Consider the following 12,525-nt stretch of genomic DNA (forward strand, 5'->3'; position numbering starts at 1 on the left):
TTCCATCGACAATTATACAAGGTCTTCCATTTACTAAAGAACCACCTATAAATATTGGATGCTCATTCTAGTCACCATGGCTATCACACCCACTCAATCTTTGCTGCACAAACCCATGGATACAACAACCACTTAATCATTGATGCCCAGTCTAATTATCGCAAGTGTTTGATGAATAAAGGTCACCCTCCAAAATTTTTATATTACTTATCAAATCTAGTTTGATCTCCATTGATTGATTTCATATACGAGGGTCTATCCATCGAAAAAAATTACACCCACCATTATTCTGTGTGGATGGAAAAACTTCATGTTTACAAAGGCCCAATGTGGATGCCAAAAATTTAAGATGCTCCCAAGATGGCCTCATTGTCACCAATACCCCACAAGGCCAAAAAGTGAGACCATCACTTCTTGCGACTCTAAGAACTTCGTCGGAAGGCACCTCGCACCTAGGAGGGGCGATGCCTTGCGAGACTTCTGATGCACGCTGATGGTGGTGCCTCGCGAGAGAAGGAAACTCGCACCTAGGAGTGGTGGTTCCTCGCGGAACTGCTGCTGCGCACCTCAGGGGGCGCCATGTGAGACATGCACCTCGTGTCAAGGGAGAGTCTCACCACAGGGGGGACCTCGCGCCAAGGGAGGGTCACACCTCAAAAGGAGCCTCGTGAGGGTAGGCGTCCCGCACCAAGGAGTGGTCACACCCCCACGGGACCTGCATCTCGCACCGAGGGAGACACCTCACAAGGGTAGGCGCCTCGCGCCAAGGAGTGGTTACACCCCACGGGACCCACATCTCGCACCAAGGGAGATGCCTCGCGAGGGTGGGCGCCTCACACCAAGGAATGGTAACACTTCACGAGACCCCCTGTGAGAAGCACCAACAAAAGGCATCTCAGATCATGCCCCTATAAACCAACTCGCAAGTGTCCTTACTTAACCAAACATTGAGGAACTTAAGACATGGATACAACACCAAAAATTTCTATAGTGGATATGGTTCACATACCAGTACAGATGATACACATGCAAATCCTGTACTATGTCAGTAGTGGCAGTACACGAACGGTACATAGTAAGGACTCCCCCAACACGCCTATGAGGTTTGTACCCGACAAGTAGTGGAGGTACAACATGGTACCAAGGCAAGAGTACTTTTGCAGACCCCTAACACATCCTGGAGCTGACCACCATTCCTCCAACACCACTACTACCTACACCACGATCACTTATAGGTTGGATATGTAGCTCTTTGTCCACTCGGGACCACAATGTACCAAGAGCCATTAGAGTTCACCTATAAAAATGACCTCACTTGATCATTGAAAGGGGTTGGAAATTGACTATGTACTAAGTCTATTGAGTAATATACGAGCATCATTTCTCCATTGTTGTTCAAAGCTTTTATCCTTCAAGTTTTCTTTAAGTTCTTTCTAAGTTCATAATTTTCTTAGATATATCTTTGCATTTTCTGACCTAATATTGTTGACGAGTTCTCACCGTCAACAATTTGGCACCATCTGTGGGAAGAACAAGTATCAAGCCATAGTTCTTCCATCAATTCCAACAAAGAAAAATTCCAAGGTGTTCCAGACGCCTACGTGAATCATAAGATATTGAGATCCACCTACACAGAGATCAACTGAGAGCCTCCAGGAGAGACCCTCCACCGTCGGAGAAGGGAGGTATGCCGGAGGAACACCCAACCCCTGGAGAGGATAGAAGGTATCATCCCCGGCTGTCCATCCTAATGGAGTTCATCCAAAACCATTAGTCCCCCCCACAAGTGGCATGGGTATGCACCCTTCTCCTTGACCTCCGACAGCACCGCACTCTGACCACTGGGATCCAGGTCCTTCTATGCATAGGCGGGGCAAGAGTCCTCGGGTACACTCTGTGCGTTACAGCTCAAGAACTTGCTTCTATGAAGATGAGATACACGAGTTGCACAAAAAGAACCAAAGGTTGGAAACCACACTAGAGAATATGCATGAGGTGTTGAACAACCTGCTGCAAGGAAAGGGAGAAGGGGCATGGAGAGGAGAAACCACTATCCCTGTAGAGGATGGGAGGACCCAAATTTCCACTAGAAACACCCATTGGACAAAGAACCGTGAAGGCCCAAGGCCAGTGAAGTTCCCCTGCAAGGAAAGGTAGAGGGACGACGCTGATCATCGAAATGAAGTTGAGGTCACCTCTAAGGAGTCACCCCCTAACCTAAGAGAGAAGCTCAATAGAAGGTCAAATGTAAGGACAATGCCTCCTATGGCCCCTCCAGAAGACAAGGGGAAAAGAAAGGCCAAACCTTTGGATTTGATGGACTCCTTGAATAAAAGGAGGCAAGAGCTAGACATCGAGATGAGGAGCCTTTCACGCAAAATAGTCACCGTTTTTGGGGGCATATTATCGATGATGAGTTCGACTACGAGTCACCTTTCACAAGGGAGATTCAAGTTGAATGACTCCCAACCAACTTCAAAGAGCCTCACATGACCCCTTATGAATTCATTACGTACCCCAAGTACCATCTTGATGCCTTCAACGACTTAATGAAGTTAAGGGGAATCAATAATAGAGCAAGGTGACATTTATTTGTTGTAATGTTGAAGGGGGCTGTATACAAATGGTTCAAGAGGCTAAGGTCGGGAACCATCAGTTCATGGCAATAGTTTTCTGAAGAATTTCTCAAGCAGCACCATGCAGTCATAATTACACCATTTCGGGCACCAGCCTCGCTAAGACAAAGCAGGGTGAAGGCGAAAACTTAAAAAGTTACATTCATAGATTCCACATGGAGGCAGCTAAGGTGGGAGGCCTGAGTCGAGGAGAACTAAAAATAGATATCAATGCTAGAGTATGCCCAGGCAGCAAGCTATGGGACAATATGCTCAAAAGAGAGGTCACTGACTTAGATGACTTCTATGAAAGAGCACAAAAATACATCTACATCGAGGATGGCCACGAGAACCTTAAGGCAGGAAAAAGTGAACCCATTTTCAAGCCCTCGGCCCATGAAGGCTCAAATGGTGCAAAGAAGAAGAGATTGTATGAAGGGCCAAGGGATGACCACTAGAGAAAACATGTATGCGGAGGTGAACCCATGAAAATTCCATACACCTTCTATACAGACCTGACAGATACCAGGGAATATATCGTCCTCACAAACAAATACCAGGTCCCCTTCAAGAGACCCCCGTAGATGAAGAGAGACCGATCCAAAAGGGACCCCAGTAAGTATTGCTAGTACCACAAGGATATTGGCCACACCACGATGGAGTGTACCCATTTAAAAGTAGAAATCGAGGAACTCATATGCAGGGGGCCTCTAAGCAGGTATGTCAGAAGAGAAAACCCAAGACTCGAGGATCAACCATCCTATCTGCAAGCTCGAAGCCGAGCCCCGGAGGTGCAGGGAGAAGTAAGAACGATGTTTGGAGTCCAGGATTCAGAGGAGAGTCTAAGAAGGGATGAGATAAATATGTCAGGGAAGCAAGACAAAGTCCACCCCCATGCACCATGAGCCTGGAGCAGCGAACCCTAAAGAACTTTAAGGGGGAAAGTGATTCAATAACCTTCATAGTGGAAGATGCACGAGGGGTGCATTTCCCCCACAGCGACCCCCTGGTGCTGATTGTTCCACTGGCCAATATGAGAGTGCATTGACTCCTCGTGGAAAATGGTAGTTCCATAGATATCTTATTACACCCCGCATTGGAGAAGATGGGCTTGGGCGTCAGGAACTTGAAACTATGCCATACCTCCTTATATGGATTCACTGGGGACTCAATACAACCCTTAGGAGCCATTGAGTTAGCCCTCACCATGGGGGAACAACCTAGACAAACCATTATCATGGCGAACATTGTTGTAGTAGATTGCACTTCGGCTTTCAATGCGGTATTACGGAGACCCTCCATAAGAGAATTGAAAGCGGTGACATCGATATATCACTTGTCTGTTAAATTCCCAACTCCTGGGGGATAGCAAGCATAAAAGGAGAACAAAAGGAAGCAAGAGAGTGTTATAATATCTCTCTCCGCATAGCTTCCAAGCCATGAGAACCCATGGCGATGGTGATACATGGAGGCGCAAACCCACATTCACACTTGTGGGTTGATGACACTGTCATACCCCGAGCATGGAATGCAGAACATCTCAAGAAATATCACCAGTAAGACTTTCACACCTAATGCAGGAATATCCGCACCTTGTTTGTTTGCCTTATGTTAATTTCAGTAGTAAAAAATAAATAAGGTTGCCCAGATAACCTCATAGTAGAAGCAATGTTGCCATACTTGCCTTTATAATCTGCTTGCTATCAATGAAAGTGTTTCCTATCTCGCATATCGCATTCCTTCTATATGCAAGCTCTTATATAACAAACATACAAATGTGGTCAAAGTCTATGTTGGGAGCAAACTGATCAAACTACTCAATGGAGTAAATCCCACCAAGCACTTGGGGGCAGGATAGGAGGCATATGTATTGTAAAAAAAATGTTGAATTTTTATATCTGATAAAAATTTATTAATATAGAAAATAGCGTTTAAATAGGCACAAAAACAAGGGATACAAAACGACTAAAAAGGATACATAAAATACATTTATTCTATTAATTGAAAAGCAGCTTCCCTAGGTGTTGGGGTTTTATGCCCTAATTAAAACCCAATTTCTTTGTAGTCTCAAGTTATTATCAATAAAAGAATAGAAATCATTTTTTGACTTGGTCAATCACTTTGCTCACATGTTTTATTTTCATGATTATTTGTTTAATATAAACTTCTATTAAATATCGAGCATACAGCTAATCATATTTATAGTGACGTAATCACAGTGGAATATAAATATGATTATATGTTCAAAATAAGTTAGTTCTAAGATTAGTCAGTGCACAGGATTTACACTGACTTGCCAATCTATGATATGATCTACTTACACATCGTAGTGTTATGTTCTTTCCAGAACACTAGCAAAGTAGATAAGATCGGATGTATTTGTTACATCGAACTAGACCGATATTGACAATAGATGGGATAAGTCAACATACTATTATTATCTATTTTAGTCATATCATATAGTTGACCATAGGTCAATTCAATCTTCATTCTGAGTGGTTAGTATTCTAACTGATTGTATTATTTGAGTTCTTTGACTTGTTCGTTATCAGCTTACCCTACGGAATAGCCCATACTTACATCTTGGGAACTCGGTAGTATAATTGAGTGGGAGTGTTAATCATAGATATGAACATCTATAGCTTCTGATGAAGAAGTGAAACGATGGTTTCCTTTTAGTTTGGTTCAAGGTGCTAAATGATAGAGATCTCATTTCAGTAATTAATATTAGTTTACTGAAATATCATTTACAAGGAACTAAGTGTTTTAAGGATAAAATACAATGAGGGGTATAACGGTATTTTAATCTCATATCATTGTAGACTGTCTATCGAGGATTGAGTGACAATTATGGTTGTATCAATGGGTAATTAATAACGTATCTATATTATTTATAGAGCGTTTTATGAATTCAAGAGTGCAATTCCGAGTCTTTAGTGGAGTCACGAGGAATTAGTATGTTAGTAAATTTATTTGTTAAATTAATGATAACTTATTGGAGCTTGATTTCATAGGCCCATGGTCCCCACTGTACCTTGGATAAACTCATCTAGATAGTCTCAATTAATTGATTTAATTATCAATTAGAATAATCAAAGTTGACCAGGTCAATTTTGGATAGTTTCACAGAGTTATGTAATTTAGAGAAGAAAAGAGAAATTATGGTAGATTTATTAATTAAGATAAATTGGTGTCTATATTAATAAATAAGTTTAAATCAAGGTTCAAATTATAAATAATTAATTTGATAAAGGATTTAAATAAAAAATAATACAAGCCTTGATTTTAAGTCCAATAGGCTTATAATTAAATGAGAAATTTCACAGGCCTAAAGCCCATGATAATTTTGACCTAGGGATAATTATTGGCTATTACTTTATTGATTTTTTAATTAAATAAATGACATAATTGAGCCTATAAAAGGAATGCTAAGTCAGAGTTGAAAATAGATGTTTTTGAGTTGTTTTTTGAGAAGATCATAAGATCTAGTCTTGATGCTCTAGGTTTTAGATTTTCTCTACAACATAAGTCATTTTCTAAGCCTCAATATTCTTTTATCTTCTTCTTATTGTATCTATCTAATGTGTTGAGAATTGCCCACTCTAGTCTAGGTGATTCTAAGGATACTTTGGAAGGCTGCGAAGAAAATTGAAGAACAGCTTAGTTTCTTAGTGATACCCTGCGACAGAAAGGATACAAGGGTTAGAGAAACTGAAGGATGTACTCAATCATTCCGCTGCACTTTAATGCAAGTGTTCTTATTATTATCTCTATATGAATTCAATTTTAGAAACATGTTTTAGGTTTTCTTATATTAACTTTTTTAATATAAGATTTACATGAAAATAAACAAGATCTTGTATAAGTTTTCCCAACACTAGGTCCTAGAAAATAGGAAACAATAATATCCTAGAAAATAGATATTTGCAATAACAAGAAAAAATAAACTATTAGTTTCCATTAGGAAAATAGAGTTAAATATTTTCAACACCCGCCCTCACGCTGGAGCATACAAGTCCCACATGCCCAGCTTCCATATTAACTCTTCAAAGCATTCTTTAGAAAGACCCTTGGTTAGCAAATTAGCAACTTGTTGTTTGCTTAATACATACACAATATACAGTTCTTTCCCTTCTATTTTTTCCTTGATGAAGTGTCGATCCATATCCACGTGCTTGATTCTATCATGTTGAGATGGATTATGAGCTATGTTTATGGATGACTTATTATCACAGAATAATCTTAAAGGGCTGGTGCGTTGAAGATTATGTTCTTCCAAAACTAGTTTAATCCAAAGCAATTCACACACTCCATGAGCAAGAACTCTTAATTCAGCTTCTACACTACTCTTAGCAATAACTGATTTCTTTTTACTCCTACAAGTAACGAGATTCCACCACACCTTAGTGCGGTACCTAGTCGTTGCTCTTCTATCTTCTATTGAACCTGCCCAATCTGCATCTCTATAGGCTTCCACTCCTCATTCTTCATTATTTTTAAACAATAACCCATTCCCTGGTGCCCTCTTGAGATACCTGAGTATTCTATATAGTGCTTCTAAGTGCTCTTCTAGGGGATGGTGCATGTATTGGCTGACCAAACTTACAACAAAAGCAATATTTGGTCTTGTGTGCGACAAGCATATAAAATTTCCCACCTATCGTTGATACATCCCTTTGTCAACTTTTTTTTTCTATTATCACTTTCTTATACCTCACTCTTGGTTCGATAGGAGTTTCTACCAGTTTGCACCTAAGCATACCGGTTTCTTTGAGAAGGTCAAGGACTTACTTGCATTGAGAGATTGAAATTCCATGTTTTGTCCTGGAAATCGCAATTCCTAGAAAGTATCTTAGTTGATCGAGATCTTTTACTTCAAATTCTTGAGCCAACAATTCTTTAAGTTTGTCTAACTCTTTTATATCATCACCAGTCAAAAGCATATCGTCAAGAATGGCTATCTTGCCATCCCCAGAATGTTTGAAGAATAGAGTATGATTAGATTGACATTGGTTGTATCCATACTTTTTTACCACCTGGCTAAACCTCTCAAACCATGCTCGTGGAGATTGCTTCAATCGATAGAGAGATTTTTTTTTTCAAATGAAACACTGCCCCTCTTTCATAGTTTTGTTTGAAACCAGGAGGAATCTTCATGTACACTTCTTCCTCCAAGTTCCCATTGAGGAAAATATTTTTTATATCCAGTTGCTACAAAGGACAGTCAAAATTAGCAACAATTGATAATAAAACTCTAACTGTATTCAACTTTTCTATTGGAGCAAATGTTTCTGTGTAATCCACTCCATATGTCTGAGTGAATCCTCTTGCAACAAGCCTTGCCTTATATCGATCAACAATGCCATCAGCTTGATATTTCACCGTGAACACCCATTTGCACCCTAATACATGCTTGTCTCTTGGCTGGTCAACTATCCTCCATGTTCCATTCTTTTCTAATGCCCTTATTTCCTCATCAATCGCCCTCTTCCCATTGGAATTCAAGAGAGCTTGATCAATGTTTCTCAGAATGGTTATGTCTTCCAGTTTAGTAGCAAAAGCTCTGAACTTGGGAGTGAGTTTGCTATAGCACATGTACTTGGATATTGGATGTGAATTACAACTCCTTATCCCTTTCCGCTTGGCAATAGGAAGATTTGATTTTATCACACTAGTACACTCGAGGTTAGAAAAAGAATAGGACTGAGGATTTACGTACTTTGGAATCTGTCGCCAGTTCAGACTCATGGGGTTCAGGATTTATAAATGGTTGCACTACTTAATATTATCGAGGTCGGCTTGAATAAACTAATAGTTCTTTATCTATGTTATGCATCTCATGAGTATTTGGTGTGGTAGTGACAACATCAGGTTGGGTGTAATCAACAATATCTGGAGGAGATAATGGTAGGCATGTCTCCCAATAACAAAAGTCATTTACATTCCCTCCATGAAGCAAAGTGTTGGGATAAAAGGGTTGAGTTTCATTGAATGTGACATCCAAAGAAACATGCATACGTCGAGTAAGAGAGTTATAGCATTTGTAACCCTTCTTAGTGGACGAATAACCAAGAAAGAAACATTTTTGAGATCTAGGATCAAATTTTTTTCTATTTGGTGCTAAGATATGAACATAAGATGTACAACCAAAAGTTTTGAGAGGGATTTGAGACACTAGGTGACTGCGATGATAGACATTAAGAAGAAGAGTGAGAGGAGTTTGATATTGGAGAACATGTGAAGGCATCCTATTGATTAAATAGGTTTTCATTAAGATGGATTCTCCCTTTGGAATAGATGTAGAGAACATAAGAGCACGAGTCACCTCTAGCAGATGGAGGTTCTTCTTTCGGCAATCCCATTTTTTTGGGGAGTTCCTGTGCAAGAGCTTTTATCAATAATACCATGAGAGACTAGATAATCTCCAAGGATAGAATTAAAATATTCAATGCCATTATCAGTATGTAGAACTTGAAGATTAGCATTAACTAATTTTTTATCATTGAGTGAAAACACTGAAAAGTCGCAGCAACGTCAGATTTATCTTTAAGAAGAAATATCCAACTCAACTGTGTATGATCATCAATGAAAGTGATAAACCAACGACTGTTAGAGATATTTGGTACACAGGATGGACCCCATATGCCACTATGAATGAGTGTGAAGGGATGAGATGTTGTATAAGGACAAGAACGAAAGACGGTGCGTGTATGTTTTGCAAATTGACAAACTTCACATTGAAAGGAGTTCAAGTTTTTATTAGGAAATAACAGAGGAAACATGTGTTTAAGATATGGAAAACAAGGATGACCAAGTCTAAAGTGCCATCTCACAATATCATCATAACTAGAGATAGTACAACCATAAATATAACAACTATTAACTTAAGCTAGTGGCTGAGCAACATCAAGAAAGTACAACCCATTACATTCCTTCACACTCCTAATCATCTTCCCCGAGGTTAGTTCCTAAAAATCACAGGGAAAAGGTAAGAATTTGGCAATACAATTATGATCATTAGTGAGTTTACTGATAGAGACTAGATTGCAAGACAAGTTGGGAGCATGTAGAACATTTTTAAGAGTAAGGGAAGGAGACAAGAAAACTGATCCTTTACCAGCCACTTAGACAATGAACCATCAGCAATTTTTATTTTAAGATTACTTGGGCAAGGACTATAGGTAGAGAATTGATTGCCTTGACCAGTCATATGGTCAGAAGCACCGGAATCAACAATCCAGAAGGTTTTTTGAACTGAAAGACCAGCAGAGATACCTGGAGTTTGATCTAAAATTTGGGCAGGAGGTTTTAGAAGCTAGTGAAGTTGTGCAATCTAGTCAGCAGTGAATGAGAAATCAAGTTGAGTAACTGTCAAAGCTCTTCCTTCAAAGTGGGGTCTAGTAGAATTCTGAGGTTTCCAATCGACAAGTTTCCTGTGGATTTTCCAACATGGGGCCTTAGTATGTCCCGATTTTCTGCAGTGATCACACCAAGGACATTCTTTTCTGGTTCCTTGTGAGTCCCAATTATTTTCAAATCGGCGGGCAGCAGGAACAGAATTTTCAGTGTCAAGGCTTGTAACTGGTCCCATCATCACTCGCTTCCTGCTTTCTTCATGTCGCACCTCTACAAAGGCTTCATGAACAGATGGAAGAGGGGTCTTACCCAACATACGTCCACAAACTTTGTCTAGCTCGCGATTCAGCCCATGAAGAAATCAAACAGCCTCTCACAATCAAGCATTTTGGTGTAAGTAGAGGCATCATCCGAGCACTTCCATTCTAGAATAAAGAAGGAATCAATTTCCTGCCAAATATTATACAATACACCATAATATTGAGTCATTGAAAGTGCTTGTTGCCGCTGGTCCCGAAGTTTATACTTGAGTTCAAAAACTTGGGTAGAGTTTTCTAGGTAAGAGAAGGCTTCCTTGACAGTATCCCATGCATCTTTTGCAGTATAGAGGAATAAATATGTTTGACCAATCTCTATTTCCATGGAGTTGATGAGCCAGGCCATGATGAGGGAATTTTTGGAGTACCATTTAGCATAAGCAGGATCAGCAGTGTCTAGAGCAGGGATATCGCTAGTTAGATATCCAAGGTGACCTCTCCCACAAAGATACAATGTCACAGATTGTGACCATTGCAAAAAGTTGTGACCATTCAATTTTTGAATTGTGATTATTGAGAGTTGAAGCTTCTAAAGAGGGTTTGGGAGTAGAAGAAGATATGGTAGAATTGTCATCAGATTTTTCTCCAGCCATGGTCAAAATCTGATACCATGGCTGGAGAAAAAAATTGCTCAGTGGTTACGATACAAAGATATTCTCTGATACCATGTGGAATTTTTATATCTCATAAAAATTTATTAATACAGAAAATGGCCTTTAAATAGGCAGAAAAACAAGGAATACAAAACAACTAAAAAGGCTACATAAAATACATTTAGTCTATTAATTGAAAAGCAGCTACCCTAGGTCCTAGAAAATAGGAAACAATAATATCCTAGAAAAGAGATATTTACAATAACAAGAAAAAAAAATTATTCGGTTTCCCTTAGGAAAAAAGAATAAAATATTTTCAACAAAAACCTTGTAAGGCATCTCTTGAGTTCATGAGGGTTAGCTACCCTTATGGATATCAAGGGAGTCAAAAGGTTCTACAAGGATAACCTCGCAACAAATGCTAGATACCTCCACAAGGGGTAGGGTCTCAATGAGGACATCAGCTGATAAGCCTAGAGCATTTCTTGAATTCATAAGGATTGGCTACCCTTATTGATGCCAAGGGAGCCAAAAGGTTCTACAAGAGAAACCTCGTGACAGACTAATACCTCCACAAGGAGTAAGGCCTCAAGGAGAGAATCTACTAATAAGCCTAGAGCGACCACTAAGCCGTCTAGCCAAAAAGGGTCCTAAAAGAGACCCTTGTAAAAGTAGTACTATGCATAATGACGAGAAGGATGCTTCTCGCACTAAATAACAAGCACACACAAAAATATATAAAAGGATAACGAGAACACAAAGGGTCAACATCTCCTTATAACTAGCCAAGGTGCACCAACAGACGCGTATCACGCGTAGTAAAGAAGTCCCAAAAGGAACCTTTTCAAAATAAAGAGGTGCCAATAAGAAGCCCAATTAGATAAAAGAACATAGCAGTGTTCCCTCATAAAACAAGAATAAACCATAGAAGGACTTGTCAAAGTTCCTCGTGAGAAGAAAATGACTTGGAGAAACCTCACAGGACCAATAATTAAGTAGTGTTACAACCAAGTCAAAATAAGTAGATATAAGCTTCCCGTGCAAGGGACCAAAAGATAGGACAAAAGAAAACTTCATGGTTTCCCGCTGCGAGTACTCCATTCGACAGCCTTAGTAACAGCATGGTCACCAAACGAGGAGAAATCGAAGCCAAGATTCTATATCCACACTCCATATAAGGTGCGGTCCACTGACTTGTGCTCAACCTCAGCTAATTCTGCCTCAAGAGAACTGATCCACTCCCACAATGCCTCAACTTTAGGTTCATCTCTCTTCTTGCTCTTAGACAAAGAGGAAGCCTTTGCCATGGCTGCTTCTACCTTGAGGTTGGCCTCGGCAAGTTACTTACCAAGCTCTTGGATACTCGCATTAAGTCGGTCTTTTTCTGCCTCGGTCGAGGAAAAGTCTTTCATCGAAGCTATTAAGCGTTGAGCCACGAGAAAAGTCTACAAAGAAAAAGGTGTGCACATGTAGGAGGTCAAGATACAAGAAGCATATATATATAAGGAACCACACATAATAAAGTATCGAAAGGTATAAACTTATCCAGGTAGTTGAATGCATAGGGGTCTCCCGAGCTCTGTCATATTAATACTCTCAAGCTCCCTCTACTCGGCCTCGGTAATGTCCTCAGCTGTACGGGTA

Source organism: Humulus lupulus, chromosome 2 (assembly GCF_963169125.1).
Source record: "Humulus lupulus chromosome 2, drHumLupu1.1, whole genome shotgun sequence".
Taxonomy (NCBI): Eukaryota; Viridiplantae; Streptophyta; class Magnoliopsida; order Rosales; family Cannabaceae; genus Humulus; species Humulus lupulus.